The following is a 22,968-nucleotide window of genomic DNA, read 5'->3' as shown; positions in this document are numbered from 1 at the left end:
TTGATTGGCTTCTTCCATCGTCTCTAAAGAGGCCCATGGGCATTGTTTTCTCCTCCTTTGTCAATATTCCACAGGCCCTTGTCTCCTCACCACACATTTCTGCAGCCTCGCTTCCCTCTTTCTCTGACCCAGTCTTGATACCATACCTTCTTCATCATGGCTTCTGTATTTCTCTCCTGCAGGCCCCACAGTATTTCCTCATGAGTTCCTCTTCCTTACGGCTCCTCTGCCAACCTTCACCACTCTCCAAAGACATCACTCTCCGAAGTGACACCTGCTCCCCACTTTCACCCTCTCTATATGGGCAAGTGAAGAATCAAAGGGACTCAGTGGTGGAGCAATCCAGCTGCCTCCAGAGTCACTCCACATTTCTCAGAGCTGCCTGACACACAAGGGAGACCACAATGAAAACCTTCATTGAGGCACACAGCCAAATGCAAAAGCTGAGCAACATTGCACACTCTACCTAATCACCTTTAAAAAGCCTACTGGAAGACACAGCAGCTGAAGATGCTGACTAACACTGTCATCCAACTGATCTATAACTTTCAGAGTATTTGGAGCATATCTAACAGCTTTAAGTTGCAGAAAAATGCATCCTGGCAAAGTAAGAAATGATGCAAAATTTTGTCATTTTTCTAAGCAAAAATGTTTAGAAACAATGTGGGAGGATAGCAATCTTTCTGGAGACTGATACTTATAATAAACAATGACTCAGTCTTTTAATTTGTCAGCCCAAGTCCAATAATTTAAATAACTTTTTAAATGTGCACCTGGATTTAGGAAGATTTTAACAGATGTCCTTTGTGGTAAACACAGCAAGTGATCACAGTTTTGAACTTTTTAAATTACTTTCTAGTCTGTTCCAACATGAAAGTGAATCTTTGAAAATGTTCTGGTGGAAATGGATCAGTTACCTGATCCTATTGTTTTTTCTTCCTTCAGTAACTATTGATGAAGGAATCTTCTCTAACCATTGTCTTGATGCTTATTGAAAGAACATAATTTTAAATTGACTTGTAGATAAATATGAATCTGTCTGAACACCACATAATGAGTCGGTTTCCTAAGGCAGCCATTCTAGTATCTCACTTGCCTTAAGCATGCTGTAGTTTCTGACCACACTCTTCAAAAGATTTGCTCTAATATGCTCTGGAAAGGCAGTATTTTAGAAACTCAACTAAGCAAAGGAGAAACTGAAGCTTGTTCCTGAACACCTATTAGATTAAATGTTCAGTAACATGTCCATAAAGTATTATAGGAGAGTTTACATATATACACACAAAGTATTAGCACAATTAATGCCTATATACTTACTTACACGATACATCTATGCGCTATAGAAGAAATGTGAGTAGAGTTATTTAAGTCCACTCCCTGTTTTTTAAAAGTTACCTCTTAAGGAACCATGAACTTTACAGTTGTAAAATTTTAGGAGAAAAAGAATAAGATTTAAAAAAAAAAAAAAAAAAATCAGCCTCAGTCACTTTAAATGAAAAGCATCATGAGTAAAAAAGATGCCAAGATATATTTCCCTTCTTACTGAGAAAAAGATAAAGATCAAGCATACTTAACACAACAGACATTTCTAACTTATTTTTTTAAATTATACATACACACGCACATGCATATGTGCACACACACTAATGCAATTTCTGTTTTTATAAATTTAGAAAGTTTTTGTTTATATAAACAACTTGAAATTTGAAAACTACACACTACTCATCAACCAAGTCTTGTTGAATTAATGTAATGCAAATATAATGTTCCCATGTGAAAACCAGCTTCAGATTAGTAAAAATATTAACTTTATATTAACCAATAATTTCTTTATACTACTGTCAAGTAACTTTATGTGCTATTCCAAAGTCAGTAAAAAAACTCTGCAAGTCTGCAAAACCCATATTTAAAAATGCCAGTCAAATGCAGAAATAAATGTTTATAAGCAGTTGAACAGTAAAAATAAAATGCCATCTGTTTTGTCTCTTTTGTGATTTTAACCCACAGAAGAATTTTGGAAGTCCTGTAAAAGAATCTCCTTTTTTAAGTTTAATCTCTACTGACAACTTGATGGTTTTCGTCCATAAACAGATATTAGAGAAGTTAATTCATTTCTGGAGTTTTCAACTTTCCACATATACATTCAAGAACACCCAATACCAGTATTGGGAATAAAGGAATCTGATTGAGATGAGATTTCTGACTTTTTGCCACAAAATATCAACTAGCCCTTATGTTATCTTACACATTGTTTTGTTAAGTACCTGAATCAGAATGCGGAATATAACCTCGGTCTGAACAAACAAAAAGTATTCCAGGTTAAACTAGAAGATAAACAAAACCAAACCTGAAATAAACCATTTTCATTTCAGAAGGGCAAAATTCAGAAATAAAGCATCTGCACCAAGTCCACTAAAATGTGAAGATACTTAGATCCAGCACTTTCACATGAGTCCATTGGGAAACAGCATCTTAATCAAAGAGAAAAAAAAAAACCAAAACCTATTGGAGAAGCTTCTGAATAGATAGCTACATCAAGAGACTACTCTGATCAATTTTCATGTAATCCTGTTGAAAACAAGGACACTTACAAAAAACAAACAAACAAAAAAAAGCACAACATGATCATAAAAACAAATCAAGGCAAGAGTAAATACATGCTTAGGAGAAGGATAAAAAGAACTACCAACAAGTAAAGTCTTGCAAATCATATATAAGGAAGGTTGAAGAAGGAAAAATATTTCCATCTGTATATATTTTTTTTTATGTAATGTAATGGAATTTTGATTAACAACTACAGCAAATTCCAAATTCTGCATCATAAGCTGTAGAATATTTTAAGTGTGATAATTGCTATATTGGATACATTTAAAAAAAACCCAGACAAACAAAAAAACCCACACTATTTTTTTACCACAAATACAAAGCAGGAATCAAATAGCATCAGTTTGTCCCAAGAAAGAAAATATTGCATATATCACATGGAAGATAAATTCTAGTAGCTTCTGCTTATTTCTGGAGAGCCTCAGATTGGTCTTTGGACAAACTTCATTTAATATTCTCATAAGCAAAACTTCCACATAGGTAAGAATGTTTACTGACGATAACCTTTGGAAGAACTACCAGTACAGGGAAAAAGCACAATTTAACATCTAGAAAAAACTTCATGACTCAAAGCAGTGGAGCAATAAAACAGTCTGAAATTAGAAATCGTAGCTAATCATTCCTTTTGCATGCTATAGAGAGTTTTCTGTTTTAAGCTGACAGCTTAAGACTTGGAAGCAAAGCAAAAAAAAAAACCTTAAAAATCGCGAGTGTGAGCTCCAAATGTGACAGTGCCTGTAAATGACAAATGTAGTAATCCAGCAGCAGTGGACATTAAAAATAAGGAAGGATTAGTAACAAAAAAGTCCTAATCTTATTTATAAATGAATTCTTAGTTCATAAAAGGGACTATATTATGTGGCAGCTTAGAAGAGCAGATTAGTGCTGATGTATATTCTGAAAACTATTAGCATAGGCTCTGTTCATAGAGGGATATTCACTCTCTGGATTGAGGCTAGTCAAGCACCCAGCATTCGGAATAGAAGTATGAGATACTTGTCACTATATAAAAACTGCATTGAGGAAGTCACTCAAGTTGTTCTTCTGAAATCAGATGTAGGAAGAACAATCACAGAAACAAGTAAATCATGATTACTAAAGAGGTCTCATACAAAAAAAAAAGAAATAAAATAACAAACTTGCACAAATTAAAAAAAATAATCAATTGATAATCACACATTGATATTTAATGTTTCACCTGAAATAATATTTTATTATTTTATTACAGAAATTATATGAAGCAGAAACTTGTGCAAAACACATAATTTCTTAATTCTAACTAAGAATTTTTAAAACATTTTTAAGTTTCAATTTGGTCACAACTGAACTGTGTATTGAAGACAAACTACATACACATAGCAGGGATAGCAGGGAGCTTTGCATTTCTTTTCCATTTGAAACTGCTTATGTTATTTTCCTATATCTTACAGCAAGCACTCCCCACTTCATGCCTCAAATCATGTTCCATGTATCTCCCTTCTGCCATATTGTTGTACATTACTTCTTTTCTTCTTTCCATACACCATTTCAGAACTCTACATTTTCCTGTTTCTTAACTCAGCTTACATTATCACATGAATGCAGCTACCAAGTAATAGGAGCAAGCTGAGCATCAGGATATGTTCACCTGTTTCAGGCCTTGGTCTGTGATCTGGCCAAGAAACAACAGCAAGTACCAAAAATATATTTACATTTTCAGTACTAAATAAATATGTTATGGATCCAATATTCCTCTTTTCTAGTACTCTACTCGGGCTTTTTCCATGCTCAAACTTCATTTCCGAAGTCAATAAATTTGTGCCTGTCTCTACCCGAACAATTTCCTGGAGATTTGGAATTTGTTGGCATAGACAAAAATGCCATTCAGTCAAACCAAAGCTATGAAACATTGACCAGATCTACTACTCCTTTGTTGTTTATTTTTTCCCCATCTCCTTTTTTGGCTAACTATCCTCAAATTTTCAATTATTTTCTAGTGTTTGTAGTGATCAGCAGAGGGACAAATGTTTAGTCATATCTTCTTGTTCGCCTGCTCGCTACCTCAGTATTTCTCCCAAATCTCTCCTCAGCTGACAGAGAAGCAGTCATAAGAAACACCAACATGTTTTGTTCAGTTGAGCATTGTTAAGGTGGTGTAAGAGTTGGGAATGAATAAATCTTCTGCCATATTCTAAAGTTTCTAAAGTTCCTAAAGTTCTAAAGTGTGCAAGCACAATCAGCAGCATAATTACCTTAAGTACTACCTCTCCAAATTTACCATTTCCTGACTAAAAAGGCAACATAGTAAAGACTTTGGTTAAGGGAATCCACAGACAAAAAAAACAAACAAAACACCTCTGAAAGAACTCACATCCACTCCTTATACCTAGCACTATTCAGGAAGGTGGGGATAGGAGGTGCTTTGGCTAGATGGTCAATGAAAACTGCAACACATATACAAAGCCATTCTTCCAAAGTGCAAAAACCATCAGGTATTTTGCCATAAAACAAAAAAAGGTCTTACAAGACAAGGTACTGTCCAAGACAAGTGAAGCAACAGTATAAGGTGCAGGAAATATTCACATTCAATGTCAAAATTAGAATAGTCAAACCAAAGTTACAAGAGTAAGACTACCATTAACAATTTTGTGACAGGGCATTCCTGGACCTCAGATGAAAGCCACACTATAACTCAGACTGCATGAGACACTCCATTGCCAAATTTCCAGCTACATGAAAAGAGAAAATATGAACAAAAATATTTTTTCTCTCATAAGATCTTACAAATGCTTCTAGGATGTCATTATGAATTCAAGCCAACACCCTTCCCAGTTGCTCTTCTACACGCACATGGATTTCAGATAACCAATCCAGCACATGTTGCTCTTTATTTTTCAAGTAAAGATGCTGCAGCTATGAAAACTGCCTGTTTTCATTTGTTTCTGTTTTTAGCAAAACACTGCAGAAGACAGTCCAAAGTCTTCTTTACAGACTTTCATTGTTCATGGTGGACAGTGGCTAAGGAGAGACGAGAGTAACATGAGTTTTTTTGTTTATGAAAACTAAGCAAAACTGAGTTTATGATCCTTTTTTCTCATTGCACCAAATTCTTAAAAAAACATTTTTTCATACAAAAGTTGGAAAAATTTGAGAACAATTACACAGATATTACACATAAAATGATATCATCTGAGGCAACTTGGTCCTAAGTTCAACCCTCTGAGAATAAGGAAACATGAAAAGCTCAGGAGAAGTTTGCAGAGCATGGACAGCAGCATTACTCTCAGAAATCCTAACTCCATTAATTTTGTCATTCTGAATAATTTTTCACTCCTTTTTTGCTTATTTCTAGTTTATTTCCAGTTAACTATCAGAAATGAAGCAGACTTCTGAACAGATGTTCAGAAAAAATATTTGTCATAGAATTATTTTGGTTGGAAGAGACCCTTAGGATCATCGAGTTCAACCATAACCTAACCTAACTCTAGCACTAAACCATGTCCCTAGAAATCTCATTTACATGCCTTTTAAACACCTCCAGGGACAGTGACTCCACCACTGTTCCAATGCCTGACAACCCTTTCTGTGAAATTTTTTTTTTCCTAATATCCAGTCTAAACCTCCCCTGGCACAATTTGAGGCCATTTCCTCTTGTCCTATCACTTGCTACACAGGAGAAAAGACCAACACCCTCCATACTACAACCTCCTTTCAGGGAGTTGTAGAGAGTGATAAGGTCTCCCTTTAGCAACTCCCTAATTCTTTGAATCCTGTTTAAGAAGAACCTGATCTGGTGGTTTTGGGGGTCAGATCATAGTGAGTCAACACTAGAACAGGAGATTCTTACTTTCATTTTAAAGGGGAAAAATGCCCTTATCTTACAAGGATCAGGGAAGCAGTGTTCAAATGGGATACTCACGTTAAGCTCAACTAACTATAGCTTGTTGCTAGCTGCTGAGACCAGTACTGTCCAGGAGAAAGAAAAGGATCCAAGTTTGGATTTAATCTGAAGCCTCTTCCACATGACTACACTGGTGTCTTCTGGCCTTGCAAATCTTATCCTTCTCTCCAGATGCTTACTGCATGCATATGTGCACACTCAGGTCTTTAGATTAGCAAGATTAGTCTTTAAGCTTCAGTATTAGCAATGTACATTCAGAAGATCTGGTTTGGCAGCTCTCCTCATGTGAGTCTAAGGAAGACGATAATAAAAGCAATACGTCTGCCACTGAAAATTCAGTGGATGTACTTCAAATATATCATAAAGTTCATTCTATCATATTTTATTAGAAGTATCACCTTTTAACCTTGCCAGTAAATAGCCTAATCATTTCTAGGAGAACTACTGCATGCTTAACAACAAAATCTCAAAGAAAGAAAACAATTATTAAGCCAAATACAATGCAAAACTAGAGGCATTCCAAGTGACTTCCTGGTGTTGTAAACTAGGTTGTTTGTGTGAAAAGAGGTCACACTAACAGTTACATTTGTTACCATTTCAAACTACCCTTTTTAGAGTTAGTAGTGCTCGTAAAACAAGTTAAAAGCTTAAAAGTACTGAAAATATTTATATTGGACACTTTTGTTTCCATTTTTTCAGCTTATCTGAACAACTTTAATGTAACTTAAACATATGAACTCCTGCAGCTATAAACAATAATTTAACAGAAATTAACTAAAATTATTACATCTAAAGAATGGCAAGCTAACATCCACACATTTCATAGAAATCAATTATGTCTCTTCAATGAGAACATCTGTTTCATAAAAGAAGGACAAAGGCTATAATGTAGCACAGCCTTCTATATCCAGCATTAACCAGGTGATCCACGATGACCTGGAACAACATAACTTTGTATTCAACTAGTTGGTAACAGGTCTTCCATAATTCAGCTGTATTGGCATCAACACTTAAAAACAAAGAGTACATATTTTTGAAATTACTTTTATTCACAGAGAAAAAAATAAACATTTTCAGGAGAGGTTTTTACTTTTCACTTCCAGACCACTTCAGTTGTCGCATTTATCTTTAGTTTTGCCCACTCCTTCTCATCAGAAGATAACTCATGCACAGACTCTTAATAAATCAACTTTGAATGCAGTTCAAATCAAATGATGAAAAATACAAAGTTTATTAAAGCATGCAGACTATACATCACTTATCTTTGTTAAATACTAGAGAAACAACCTGACTCTTCAAACTTCTGCATATGAATTTCCACTGACCACAATGGGTACTGCACTTTTTGGAAGCTGGCCTACATCTCACTCAAAACTCTGAATTTCAATATGTGTTTTTAACATTCTGATACATCACTTTATATTAAGACAAATATTATAAATAGAAACCAAGACTAATGTCTAGATCTGGTTTAGTACGGTGATAGTATAATCTGATACTAAAAAATTTTGCTGACCTGGGACATGTACTAATAGAAAGTTAAATGTATGTGTTTGCAACCCCAAGAGTAAGAAAAAAAAAACGTATTGAAATGAACTACACAAGGCTAATCAGCTCAGCCACAGCCCCATGATACTTCTAGTTCCCAGACTTGTTTGGAGATCTCTACTTTCAGCCTCGTAACCTAGATATGCTATAAGCTGGTGAACTTCAACTACTCAGCAGATACACTAATTGTAGAATAAGACAGGCTCAATACAAGAGTCACTGCAGAATAAAGAACTTTGCTTTGCTTAATACTTTTTCTCATATTTTGTGATTAGAAAGCTCCAAAAATGAAGATGTTAAAAGATTTTTGACAGCAGACCCAGCAATAAGACAAAACATTTACAGGACCAATAGTCACTCTTTAGCCAACATTTTAGGTGATTAAAAGCTTCATATACTATATAATTTTACTCAACATATATTGGTATTTGCACATCCTCAACAGATTTTTTGGGGGGAGTAGAAATAGAGGTTTTGCTTTGCTGGGGTCATCAGAAAATGCACAAATGCAAACTGCAAAATACTAGTTCTTATTTAACATATTCGTTCTGGGATGCAGATGATGACAAATGAGCATAGATAAAATGATCCCGTTATATGTATGACATTTCTATACAACAATTACTTAAGATACACAGTTTATGTGCTTGGCAAGTTGAAAAAAAAAGACCAACACTCTTGTGCGACTGAAGGATTTATCACATACTGTGACAGCATCTTTGAATTTTCAGAAACAGGTATACAGCACGCACATGGATGATACCTACAATTCAAACTGCAATTGCAAAAAATTATAGACAACACAAAAGTAATTCCATTGCAGTAACAAAATCTTGATTTTAGCTGAGCATTAATACCAATGCTTATGTGTTTCACAAGGAAAATATACAGAATTGCAAATAATACAGTCCCCCACAGTTGAAAAGATACAATCATGTTTGATTTACTTTAGGTAACTGGATTCATGGCAGAAGAGTTGGATTTTAGAATTTTATTTATTTTTTAAGTGTTTCTTGCAAAGTTTTATACACGCTTAGAACTCTTCGGTGGTGGGGAGAGGGTAGGGGGTGGCTTGGAAAAATCTCCAAACAACTTGTGTCCTAGATATTGGGAATATTTACATACAGTCAACTAAGTAACTGAATTAGGTTCATCAGATAACATGCAATAATTGCCCTATCATCTTGATCATTCATTTTCAGTTTTGATATAGACAGATGCACACAAACACAATTCTGTGTCTATCTTGTACTTTCCACTTAATTCCCTTATGTTGGCAGTGTTATGCACAGGTAGAGGCTTTCATGAGGAATTAATCATGACAAATACTAGGAAACAACTCTCAGAAAAACATTTGTATCATTATCATAAGCCTGTACAGCCTTAGAGCTCAATTTAATTAGAATTGATGGACCATGGTTGAAAAAGTGAAACCCAGTGGTTCTGAGATCCCATTATCAGGGAAAAGAAGGAAAAAGTACCCAGGTTAAATCAGATATTTGGAAGAAAGATTTCAGGTTTTTTTCCCATTGAGTTTAAATTCTCATATATACATCTGTTTAATTTTAATCTGAACTATGAAGTATGAGTTGTCTAAGGGTGTACTGAAGAAACAAACTGAAGTCGAATTCTCTACTGGAGTTATACTGAACATTTGCTTTAAACACATTTGAGAGTAAACAGTTACTGTAACTGTGGAAACTGGAAAATTATGAAAACAAAATTAAAATCTCTGCAAACATCAAAAGAAAGTATCTAAGAACTTAAAGTGGTACAGCCACAACAAAAGGGATATATTGTTACAAGAAACAAGGTAATTCTCTACAGGACCCTTCTAACAATCTGTATCCCTTCCACAGGTACAATTGAAGTTAAGATGTTCTTGGTTGTCTTTTTTACTAAACTAGACATTAATGTTTAGTGTTACCTCCCTACCCAAAGCCAAACAAGCTAAAAAAAAAAAAAACAAAAAATAAAAATCCCACAAACCTTTACTTCGTCTTATGTCTGACATAAGAACAACCTGGGTTGAAGTTTCAGATGAGAGTGGGATCCTTATGTTTTGGCTTGAGACTGATGATAATTGCCTGTTTATTCAGAATTCCTCTTCAACTTATTTAATACATTGAAAATGTAAAGTCTTGTGTCAGCACACTGACATAGGAACAAAAACCCTAAAAACCTAGACAGTGCAGGAAGAAGAGATGAAAGAGCAGATTAAATGGAAATAAAAGCTGAATATGCAATATGAAGCATAAGAAAACTTGGAAACCAAAAAAGGATGAAGAAAAAAAAAAAACATTTTCTCACAAATAAAAATGCAAAATATTTTATGGATTCTTTACATTGTAGTATCTTTTTAGATTAGAAAAGTAACCTTATATATGGTATTATCTTGCACTTCATGCATAAATTATTCATTGAAATATTAGCTCAGGGGAAAAAAGAAACAAAATAACCCCACACCTACAGTACTAATCTCGATAATTTCGAATAGAAAAGTTACGTGAAACTCAGTACCTAGTTCAGATCTCTCCTTGTACTGGTAATATTCAGGGGAAAAAAAAAAAAAAAAAAAAAAAAAAAAAAAAAAAAAAAAAAAAAAGTGTGACTGTAAAGTACTCAGAAAGAAAATCTGAGCTTTACTGATACTTGTGGAATCATTGTGTTTCCCAGGATCTACACAGAACAGGTGATAAAGAAAATCAGCTTTATTTCTTCTTTGCTCTGGTTTGAAATAATAACCCTCTCTCTCCCTCAGATTTGAGGATCAACTGACATCCATTTTCTAAAAAAATATTTTTGAATGGTTTAGAAATCACAAGGCACTTCCAGGGCAACCACCTTAAATTAGGTTCTTCAATAGTGTCTGTAACTTAAAAAAATCTCTCAGTAAAACACCAGTAGCTCTAACTCTAACACTTCATTCCTTCACATGTTCATACTTAGCTGTTTAGACAGGAGTGGGCTGATACAGAAAGACTTAGAAGTGGTTCTTCATTTATTTATTGACAACGAAGGCCCCTCAATAATACAGTATACAAACTGTTTATTTTCTTTGTTTTGAATCAGAGGAATTGAAAAGAAGCAACTATTCAAAATAAATTCTCTCTGTCCAGTCAAATACTTATTCAGGAAGACACTTGCATATCAAAGCATTTGATTCAAGGGTCCCATACTTTCCTGGAAACAAGCAAAATACTGCAAAAATGCAGTACTTCAAATATTCATGAGTATGTGTTAATCCACAAGCAAAACTGCAAGTTGTGGGAGAAAGCAGAAACTCCTTAAGACAACTAGTTTAATAATATTCCATTTATAAGATGTATTCAGAAATCTTTTACATACTTGCACCAAATTACAGTTAGCAATGTGCAATCTATTAACACACCTCTTTTAAAGATAGTCTGCTAACCCATGCAAATTGAACCTCTATCTCTGATATTCAATTCTGGAATCAGTAAGTGCTACGCACTGAAGTAACTATGGCAGTGAGTTTTTATTAATAGCTTTTAATGGTACACACCAAAAACTTTCTACAAAGTCTATTAACACATGCAGTATACTACTCAAATATGCCTTTTGTTTGAATGCCAAAAATAATTGATTGTCAGGAATGAAAAGGGATTTTTTTAAACTATTTCTTTGTCAAGTAGAGTTGCTTTGGGTTTCTCTTCAGTTTCCAAAATTAAATCAAAACATGCTTTGATATTTTTCAAACACTGGGACAATAACAACTACATTTATGACACCAAAATCTTACAGAAAATCAACATAAAATGAATTATTGTTTTAACTTGGTAGATATTAATTTGCAATATTATGGATATTGTTTGTATATTTTAGACAATCTCCAATCTGAGTCAAGTAAAAGCATTCTATGCTTACTCATGAACAATCAAAAAGTACAAACCAAACTTTCTGCTTCAGATTAATCTCTATATTACAGCGCTTCAGAAGGAACAGGGAAGAGCAACTGCAAAAAGTGGGTTTGCGCTCTTCCATTTGTGACTATTAGCAACTACAGCTTTTTTTTTTTTTTTAATAAGTAATTATTTACTTCGATTAAAGACTTAAGTTTGACGTAGCTAGAGCAGTTTTCATCCCTTTCATCCCTTTCAGTACAGAAGTACATTGTCCCCTTACTTCTTTATATTCTATCTGTTCCTTCAAAATTTATGTTTAACCAGTGGTCAATGAGAGGCATTCTCTACCAAAGTGTTACAGACTGAAGTTGGATTCTCATTAAATATATATTCTTCTGTGGTAACACTGAACGCTGATATAACAAACCTATTAGATCCCAGGCACTTCATTATAGCATAGTTTCACTATTTCTTATTACAGTATTAATGTCATTGAGACAAGACAGTGATTAAAACTTTATATTTTTTGTAAATGGAAGAAAATTTTATAAATTGATTTTCTTGCTTAATTAACTGTGGTTTACATACTGCTACTGCACAGTTACAACAAATTTCTTCCAGCTATTATTGATGATTAAACCAACAATGAAAAAGGATTCAAAGGTTCATGCCTCTAATCATGCTAAACTGATCTGACCAAATGATCCTGAATACAGAGCCAAGAAAAGAGTTAAAAAAATATTAGAATTCACTCTTAAGTCGTTTAAACTGAGATTAAAAGGTAGTATATCACCAGGCTGAATAAAACTAAACCATTTGTTGGATGTCAAAGTTCTTCTACATAAAATAGAAAGTGTTGTACAGTCGTTAATTTTTAAAGTAGCATTCTCAATGAAATCAGAAGCTATAACTTCTTCAAACATTTAAGAGTGCTAAATTCTGTCTTGAAAAGTAGTAGTCTGGTGTTCTCAGTCCACACTTAAGAACTCGGCTAAGCTACAAAGATGAAAGAACAGCACCACCTAGTTCTCTATTTAAAAGTTTTCAAATATTATCATCCATTTATTTATTTTTGTAATCTATATTCACATTTGCTTGTGTATTCTGCAAATAAATCTGTCATGTTTCCATAGGAAACAATACTAACAAGTTTGTGAGAAGTTATTTAAGCAACTGATGTAGATACTTTACAAGTGTATTCTCTGAAGAAAAAAAATGCATATGCAAGAATGCTAGAGACTTGTAATCACACAAATATTGTTCTGAAGCACCATAAAAACTGAATGGACTGCTCATTCATCCCTAATATCACTTGCCGGACCATTTCTCTAATTTAACCAAAACATTCTATTTGTGTTGATTCCCCTGACATGTTGAAGTATGTGTATATGTTCCAGATACAAAAAATATATTCATGATACAGACATCACAAGAGCCTCAGTAACAGGTTTAAAAATTATAGTTCATGCACGCTTACTTTTCTACTCTGTAAATGATAGAAGCCTTTCTGAAACAGGGTAGATATTTTAGCTGCTAGTTCAACCAGAAGTTTTCATGTAAAGAATTTCCCTGATAGAGAATGAGAGATGTGTATTTGAACAGCCTGGAATTTTACCTTGATACAGCAGCACCTAAGAAGCCCCCTACTCCTACCACGCAGACATCTTAGCCAAGTTTTACAAGCACAGCAGCCTGTGTCTCAGTTTGATAAGCACACAGGTACACATGCAGAATCATTGATCTATTTTTATAGACATGCTGGATTTTCTAAGATTTCATTCACAGCAACAGGCCATAATAGTAATGGAACTTTTTTTCTAAAGATATCTTCTGTTTTGACATTGATATTCACCAGTCAACTCTAATTTCTTACACTAATATACATGGCACCAGATATTTTCTGTAAGTCTCTTAACTGAAATAAAGCACAAGTGACATGGATACTGTGACTAATCTGGGTAGTACTGCATTTCACATTGTGATGGCATGAATTGTAACATTATAGAGAAAATGGGAGTTAACTGAACCTACAAAGTGTCTTATCTGCACTTGAACAAAATGTTCCAATCAAATAATTGATTTGTCTAACTTAGAACAAGGAAAATAAAATGCAACTACATTGAAATGATATCATGTAGCACATTTGCATCAATAAGCTGAAGTTCATCTAAATTGCTGGTTTTTATACGGTAGCTTTTGAAGCATTTTCACTTCTCACATTTGACCCTTCTTACCTATGTCTGTAAGCCCTCCATGCTGTACTGGTGCAAAATATCAAGCTCTTAACAGACAAAACAAACTAGAGCCTTATGACTACTACCTCACCAGAAAGCTTCTGCAACTTGATGCCCCTGGTAGGACTCAGGTCCTGGTGCCAGGAACTGACACCCACTGTCTCCCCTCCTCACCTCTGTTAGTGCACATTTGAGGTAGGTAGAGAGAAATAGGGAGAATAAAAGAAAACAATAATAACTAATAAGTAAATAAATCTACACTTCCTATCGCATCCCTCCCAGGTATCTTCTCCTACAAGCTAGAGAGGAAGATGTCCTCTCATAACTTCCACAGAATGCACCTGCCCTAAACCCTTCACCTGCTGCATTTCATTTCCTGGGGGAAGGAAGAGGTGGAGAGGCACAGCAGGAGAAACATGAAAAGGTATGCTGGATCCTGCAAGCTCGAAGTCATTGAGTGTTTTGTTCCAGCCTAATTTCCCTGTGTGTTAGGGTCTTTCACAGCACAGGCTTCTTTCACAGCACAGGCAACTCTGGAGGGGATGTTTCAGTCATAGAGAAAATCGGCTGCCTCATTCCCTGTCCTCCATCTACCTACCTACCCAGGCATCATTCATGAAAGCCACTAAGGTGTTGGTGTGCCACAGCTCACTTATTGCAAATTTGACCCATCAATGTAAACAGATTATATAGGATCCAAATTTGAGGCCTTTATCCTGACTGTCTTAAGAAGGGGAATCCCTTCATGCATGCAAAGCAGGGCTATTGCTGTTTCCCCACTTCAGGCCTCGCAGTGACAAAGAGACAAAACAGTTTCTTTTTCTTGACAGGTATCCCAGGCAGACAAGACCTGCAGGGAGATCACTCTGCATTTTTCCATGACCAGCTAGTCATCAATTTTGAAAATTCTTTCTGTAGTTATTTCCTTTCTAGAAGTTGTTCAAATGACAAGCATTTTTAGTGATCAGTTATAAGACAAAAAGCCTATGATATTAACAATTCATTAAACAGCAAATTTTCATTTGTTCACTTTAAATGATATAGACTACTGGATTCTGTTTTCCTGTTGAGAATTACATGTATTTCATTTTGCAAAAGGCATAATCTAATGAACATTAGAAGCATCTGCACTTCCAAATCCTGCAATACAGATGTCACAGTAATAAAGAATACCCCTTATAGAACATGCTTAGCTGCCTTCTTTATCCAGATTTCCTGTTACTCCATTTTGTATTAGACTAGGAGAAAATTGTGGTTTTGTAGAACAGAAGTATCACTTGCTTTTCTAACACACAAAAGCAAATCTGTACAAAACCTGATATAATTGTTTTTCTCAAAATCCAAAAATAGTTTTGGAAATTCTGCAATCACCTTATTTTAAATGACACATCCCTCAAGCATTGTTTACACGAAATAGATAAAAGTCTATTCACTTAAAAGAATCTTATGTTCCAAGCTATTTTGAAATTACATTAGTCTTGCGTGTTAAACATATGTGAACATGCCATTAATAAATCTATAAGACACTGAGATTTTTATCTACCATAAATAAAAAACAAATGGTCTGTATATTTCTATTGACTACATGCCTTCCCCACCTCCAAAGTTCATCATTCAGAACACAGCAAAGCAATAAAGAGTTATAATTGGCAAAACAAAGATGATCAAAGAAAGAGAAAACACTTTCGTTTTAGTCTATCCAATTCTAAAATTCAAACTTATTTTAAGGGGAAAATACTGACATTATGAGAGCTCTGGACCTTTCTTTAAGGAGTGAAGGAGGCTTTTCACTCTAAGAATGGCATCCATTTTGCATTTTACATTTCAAAAAGAAGCACTAACCAGCAGTTTGTAACCCATATTTTTTACATTTAGTGAGGAGACATATGCCAAATACTTGACCAAAAAAAAAAATTAAAAAAAAAAAAAAAAATCAAAGTTAAGGTAAAGAGAATCTTCTGAAGAAGCTGCGCAAATAGTCAAGGTGTTAGCCCATACTTATTTATACACTACTTGTGTGCAAATACACATCATCTTGATTTTATTTGTGTAAGCAGCAGTCAAAATATGGTCTAGAACTGTAACATGTCAGATTGAGGACTGCAGCTTTTAGAGAAAGCGCAGAATATAAAGCTAATGCACTGCTAAGATGAGATGCACTCTCTTTTAGTATGTAATGTCCTAGTAATTGTCTGACTAGATATTTAAGTTCTGAAAAGCTCCTCCATGTTGGGTGTTGCTAACTTTGCTACAATTTGTTTTAATTTAAAATTGAGAGGATTCCCTTTATACTGTAGAAACATCACTTTTCATTAATGAAAATTATCATTAAACAAGATGGTACTTATATCTTTCTCCATGTTAGTCCAAATCTCACCTATTTCTCTTAGTATTAAAAGGCTACACTCTACAAGACTGGAGGCATCAATAACATTATTAGAAATCTGCAAGTGCAATAGAAAAGTCAAAAAACAGTAAAGTTAAGAGGAAACTGGAATGCTTACTCCAATGAACAGGACATTTCACATGCCTTATACCATAGCAGGAATAAAAGCAGGTCAAGTTACACTGATAATCCAGCAGATGTAGGTCAGTTTGGGATAAATATCGCAACAAATGGAAAATACCAAAGTGCCTACTACAACTGCTCCTGCGAAGTAATTTGCCCTTTTTCTCTTCAGAGCTGTCAGTCAGTTGCAGTTGAGGAGTTCCCAGCATTGAACTTTGAAAAGGCAGAGTTTTTAAGACGCAGACAGACGGGTCAGTATAGCTGTGATGGCCTACACAGCTTCTACCAGAAGAAGTGGCAATAATACAATGCATTATATATTGATGATATCCAGAAAGACATAACTGTGTTTTCATACATGGTCACAAATCATGTTTGCACGTGATAGCATACTCAGGTTACTTTAGTTAACATTTGGCAATTGAGTTGCCATTATTAGAATCATTGTTTGATTAATATTGTGTTATATAAGAAGTTTAAAATATAACCAGAATATTTTCATCTCTAACATAAGAAAACTGTCTCTCTCGCACTCTTTCCCATTCAACAAAGAAAAAGACAGGTAGTCAACAAACTGTTTACAGAAATATGACAATAGAGGGAATATCAAAGCAATGAGATAACCACTAAATTGCATATATGACAATATGCACTCTTTTACAAATAATCTAAACCTTGCCAACTCCATTCACAGACCAAAAAATAAGCTGGAGAGTGGTTCAGTAATACACCTCTATGAGAATAAAACTTTCTATATAAGTATATACAGGCAGAGACAGAAACCTTTAGCTCTGAAAGAGCTTTAGGCATTCAAATTGAGAAACGCAGACTATATACTAATAATTTTCCTAAAACTGAAGAGCAGCTGTCCATGGACAGTTAATATTCTTTAAAAGCTACGTATGAAAAAAAGGAGGATCCTTAATTGAGTATTACAAAATGGAAAGGAATTAAATTTATTAATTTATAGTAACGTAAAACTATATTAACAGTGATTCACTGCTACTTAAAATGTGGGAGCTATGAAAGCATTCACAGTCTCCAAGAGCCACTTGATTATACTAGCAAGCAATAAATACAACACATCTCATAGTTAAGAAGAAATGATCTTTCCCTTAAAAATTCCAAACTTGTCAGACAGCAAAAACACTCCTGAAAGGCTTAGACACATCTCAAGATCTCTGTTTTGCAAATGAAAGGATGGCAAAGCATGCAAGTATAATTTTATTTTTCACATTTACAGGTATTAGGGGAAGGATATAAGATGTAGGCAGATATTGCTAATGGAAGAAACAGGGAGTCTTCCAGTCCATATACAATTAAAATAACTACCTACATTCTTCACTGAATCCTTTTTGCCCATTTCAAGTTCTCCATGTTAGAAAGTCCTACAAACAAAACATTAATATTAAAAGATAGCACTGGAAGATGCAATACACAGCCTCCAATGTTAGAACTCTGTTTTGTCAATTAAATAAATGTTCTCTGTTTCTTCCTCTTTACCCCTTAAAATGCTATCATGATAGTGTCCTATGTATTGACATTTAAAGCACGCATCCTGAACTCACAGTACATTAACAAAAAAGAAATTGTAAACATTTGGACTTTGCTTTTAATTTACGTTCATAAAATGAAGAGAAACAATCTTGAAATAAGTTCATGAAAAAAAATAAAAAGCAACATTAAGAATCCTTGCAAAAGCACCCATTTTCATTTTTCAAAATACTCAATTATTTTCAAAACGCTTCCATTTTATAGAAACAGAAGGTGTTCAGGGGCAGTTTCCTGATAGAAATCATTATTTTACAAGTTACTCCTGGTCATTGGAATTTGGTATTTACCTTTCTTCCTTTCAAACACACCTCAAAAACTCCTTGGGAAGAAACGATATACTCATTAAGATCATACTTAATATTGATGAAAACCCAGAGGAGACACCTACTAAACCATGCCTAATAGTTTTACCATTCTGCATTTGTTTTGGAACGTGCATTTTAAAAAGCGTATCAGTGGCATTCTCTCTAGAGAAGACCTTCCATTGTTTTGAGAGTGTGTAACAGAATTAGCCTGTCATCAGATTAACTTTTTAAAACAAAATTGAACTATTCCTTCTTTATCTTGGAGAAGGCACTAAGAGGACAATGACAGCATCTTCTATTTCTAGTTTTAAATATGAAATGAAGAGGTAATCATTGTTCTAACCTAACACAGTCAGCCACACTCTGGTTTTGCTGCTATTCTCTTGACAAATATCTGATGTCCATGTCAATGTCTTCACCACACATGCAGTTGTTACCAGTTACTTAATCACCATTTGTTATGCATTTAAAAAAACAAAACCAAACCCCTCAAAGTCCAATATTGAATTTATCCAGCAATATCAGAAGATTAATTCTTTGGTGGAAAGGCTAATCACATTCAACACATTTTGTCAATAGTAGGATCAAGTCAGAGTGATGGGAAAGCTAATTATTAGAACTAAGGTTTCTATAATAAAAAATATGTCAAATATATTTATAGTAACATATAGTGTAACTGTAACTGTAACTGGTTTATATTTTTTAAATTAAAAACAAACAAAAAATGAGAATTAACAAGAAAAGTAGACATGAAAAATATATTTGTTTTAATGGAGGTGCTTCTCTTGATCAACATTTCCATGGAGTTACTTCTTCAGTGAGAAACTTCAAAACTGTTTACTGTTGATTATAGAAACTTGATAAATATTTTGAGTTTAAGAGTGATAAATATTGTGAGAGTAACTGATCCAGATTCATGTATTCCTCAGAAAAGTCATGCGAGGTCATCAATGAGAATTTGGATTGTTTAGATACTTCATGTTCTAAAACTAAACACGACTGTTATATGATGACTATCAATAAAAATACATAAATAAATCAAGCAAAGGAATTCATGAAATATGAACTAACCTGAGAACTAAACAGCTAATAAGCCTACCAAACGTTGATTAGATTGACTGAAGTCATTTAAAGACAGTCACCATCAAGCAGAGTGATACATTTTATGTTGCAACTTGTGTGTAAAATATTCCAGATAAAGATTGTATCAAAACTACTGTCTTCTATTTTGTAATTACCTATACTCACAAAGAATTTGCAAAATTACAACATGCTTTCAACTTGCTGTAAACTGTATTAGAATCGCAACATGTAGCAGTCAAGACAATCCCTATGCATACAGTATTGGGCTACCAAGTTTTCGCTAATAGAAATCCCACTAAAAATTCAAAACAGAATCTAGATACACAACATGTTGAGTCATATATGACAACTTTGTCTTAAATCAGCTTAGATGATCTGAGAAGTAGACATTTGCCCCCCTTTTTTTTTTTTTTAATTCTGCTTGTAGGTCTGGGCTTATGGGAAAAAAAAAAAGTCTCACCCATAAGCAATTATCTGTCTTCACTGATCTGATGCATCACTGATCACAGATTTAGACAAATTAGTGTGTCTCTATATCATCTTCATTAGCAAACAGGTTGTGAGCATTTGAAGTGTCTGAAGAAACCATATTGAGACGATTTGCTCGATGTTGACACAGAACTGGAAAGAGACCATTTGCTCCCATATCCAACACTATCCAGTGTCTTCTCAGAAGCAGAGCACATTAAGGCATGAAGTGCCATTTGCATTATCACACAGCAGGGGGCTACAGCAGCTACAATTCCAGGATAATCTTAACCCCTATCTGTATCCTACAAATCCAACAAAACTATTTTTACTGTTACATTTTCTCATGTGATAACCCTTTGCAATAAAGAACTCACTTTTCAGGTTGCATAAAGCCAGCTCAGATGATGTGCTTAAATTATTCTAAATATATGCTGTCCTCAAACTGTTAAATTTTGTCCAAGGAAGGCTAAATTCATGAAGCAGAAAAAAAATCGACTGGAATGAAATAAAAATGTAAGAGTGACTGTAAACATACGTAACCATTTAACCACTTGGGACACCATGTAAGTACTCCAGAATCATTACAGTGCACAAGCTAAGAACAACAGCAACCAGAGATCCTACTATTTTCACAGCAAACACTGGAGAGGGCAGAGCAGACTAATATCATACCCGAACTCAGCTGACAAACCGCTTTTCAGCTCAACGTGTTATTACTCTCTCTTCCACTTCCACTGCTTCCCTTTCACAGCATGCAGTTGACACTGGGCTCTTTTACTTCTTATTTGCCTTCTTTATGAAGGGACTGCTTGCTGTTAATGCTATTCCACGCACAAGCTGAGAAGCATTATTCTATGTCCTCTTTCCTGATGAAACTGATGCTTCATCAATACTCAGGACAGACTCCTTAAGCAAGTCTCTCCACAGATCATGCCAGAAAGGCACACTTCCATACAAAATACACATCAGCTTGACTCTTTGTCACCTTGTCTTTAAACTTAATTATCTTCAATTTCATAAAAAGGAACCATCCTCAGTTAAAACCCAGAAGTGCTTCATATCCTCAGAACAAAGATCTTATTCATGTACAGAGGTGACGAAAAACCTGTGTATCCCATGGCCCATAAGCAGAAAATCAGGGGAATCTAACAAATCCATTGGGCCACTTGACCACACAGTTTGGGGAAGCAAAGCAGGCAAACAGGAAAAACTACTTTTAAATGCAGGTATAAAGCTGCCAACAATAAATTTGTCTAATATGGTAATGGTTTCTTCTAGTTGTGCCAAAATAAATGGCAGAAATTGACAAAACAACATTTATGAAGTAGCACTATAAGGTGGACTAAAATAATTTGGTATTCTGTTAGATACAGTCACTATTCAGGATAGTCTTCTCCTAGAAAATATTTACTCATCTTCTCTATTCTCCTTTACCTTAAGAGAAAAGGTTAGTAGAAATTGTTTCCCCTCATTCCTGTCTAAGTGTTAGAGGTTCTTTATATCCTGCTCCCCATTTGTTTAAGTGCCCAGAAAAAGTGCCTCCTGGAACAGCACTTTGTTCAAGTGCAGTACACAGAGAGTCCAAGTATTTCTGACTGCAGTTTTAATCAGGAGCTGAAAAAATAATTGTGTGAGGAACTGAAAAGAGGGAGATGTTTTATACACACGGAGGGCAAGCTGGGTAGCATGTTAAGCATCGCTTTTCCCCATCTGCAAGGACAGGCCCAATCTGGTTATTTTCACACGGTCGCAGTCAGATTTGTATTACACCCCTTTTCTTGCAACATGTTTTTTACCTGATGCAGTTCACAGAGTTACATTTTGCCTGGCACACTCCCTAAACTGCTGTGAAAGGCATCACTGTTTTTAATCACTGGTTTACTCTCAAAACTGTGATGCACTGAATGCAGCTGATTGCATCTTAGGAAAGATCAAATCCTCCCCCTCCAGCAGCAGACCCGATTTTATTGGTGACAGAAAGTCAGTCCAGACGCTCCCCACCCCCCCTCTTTTGCAGGGCAATGAATTGACAATTCACAGGGAAATGTAAAAGGCAGAGAAGAAGCCAACCCCCAGGTGCAGCCCGCCACACATGCCCCAATAAATAATCTTGTATAGCACCAACACAGCAGCTCCTTGTGCAGTGACGTACAGGGCAACTCAAACATTGGTAAAGAATACAAATAATCTGCCCGATGAAACTGCCCTTTGCACTTGCCAAGCGCACTCCCCCTTCTCTTCATTCTCCTCCCCGAGACCGGTGACTTGCTCGGGAGGTGGAGCGGGGGCATTCGGAGGCTTCGGGCCGACGGAGGACTGAGGGGGCGGACGGATGAGAGTCGTGTGTTTTGGGCAGCCGGGCGGCTGCCTCTGCTCTCGCTACGGGCTGCTAGGCGGTACTCCCCCCGGAGATCACCCGACACTTGACGCAGGCGGGGGAAACGCGAAATATATTAAACTTGACGTGAAATGGAAGGACGGGGGGTAGAAGCAGGAAAAGAAAAAAAAAAAAAAAAAGGACAAAATAGTAATCTCACAAGGTCACTTAGTTTAATCGTCTCTTCTCCCTCTCAAAGTGGCATAGCCGGCACGCCGAACGAGCGGATGGGAGAGAGACGCCCCGCCGTCCCCCTGCAGCCGCCCTGAGGACCGGCCGCTCGCCAGCAAGTTGCTGCGCGGTGGCTCCCTGACCCCGTTTACACCCAACATCGCCCGCCGGGACCGCCGCTGCCGTTACCGCCTTCCCTGACCCTTGCGCCCGACCGTTACCTCCCCCCTCCCCGCCCCACCCCGCGCGGGCCCCGCAGAGCGGCGGGGACGGGGTGGGGGGGCTGCGCCGCCATCCCGCCGCCGCGGAGGGCAAACTCCCGGCGGCAGTGCAGTGCCGGGAGCTCGGCTGCTGGTTCTCCTTCCC

General features: G+C 35.8%; 1 protein-coding gene across 3 annotated transcripts in view; it reads right to left on the bottom strand.

Moving 5' to 3' along the window:
• Nucleotides 1-22,968, bottom strand: part of CADM2 (cell adhesion molecule 2) — a 682,250-nt gene that overhangs the window by 657,807 nt on the left and 1,475 nt on the right. The gene's annotated exons all lie outside the window — the stretch shown is intronic.

The sequence above is a fragment of the Columba livia genome, chromosome 1 (genome assembly GCF_036013475.1).
Source record: "Columba livia isolate bColLiv1 breed racing homer chromosome 1, bColLiv1.pat.W.v2, whole genome shotgun sequence".
Classification (NCBI taxonomy): Eukaryota; Metazoa; Chordata; class Aves; order Columbiformes; family Columbidae; genus Columba; species Columba livia.
Note: the sequence above shows the minus strand (reverse complement) of the source record. Positions and strands in the feature narration are given on the sequence as shown.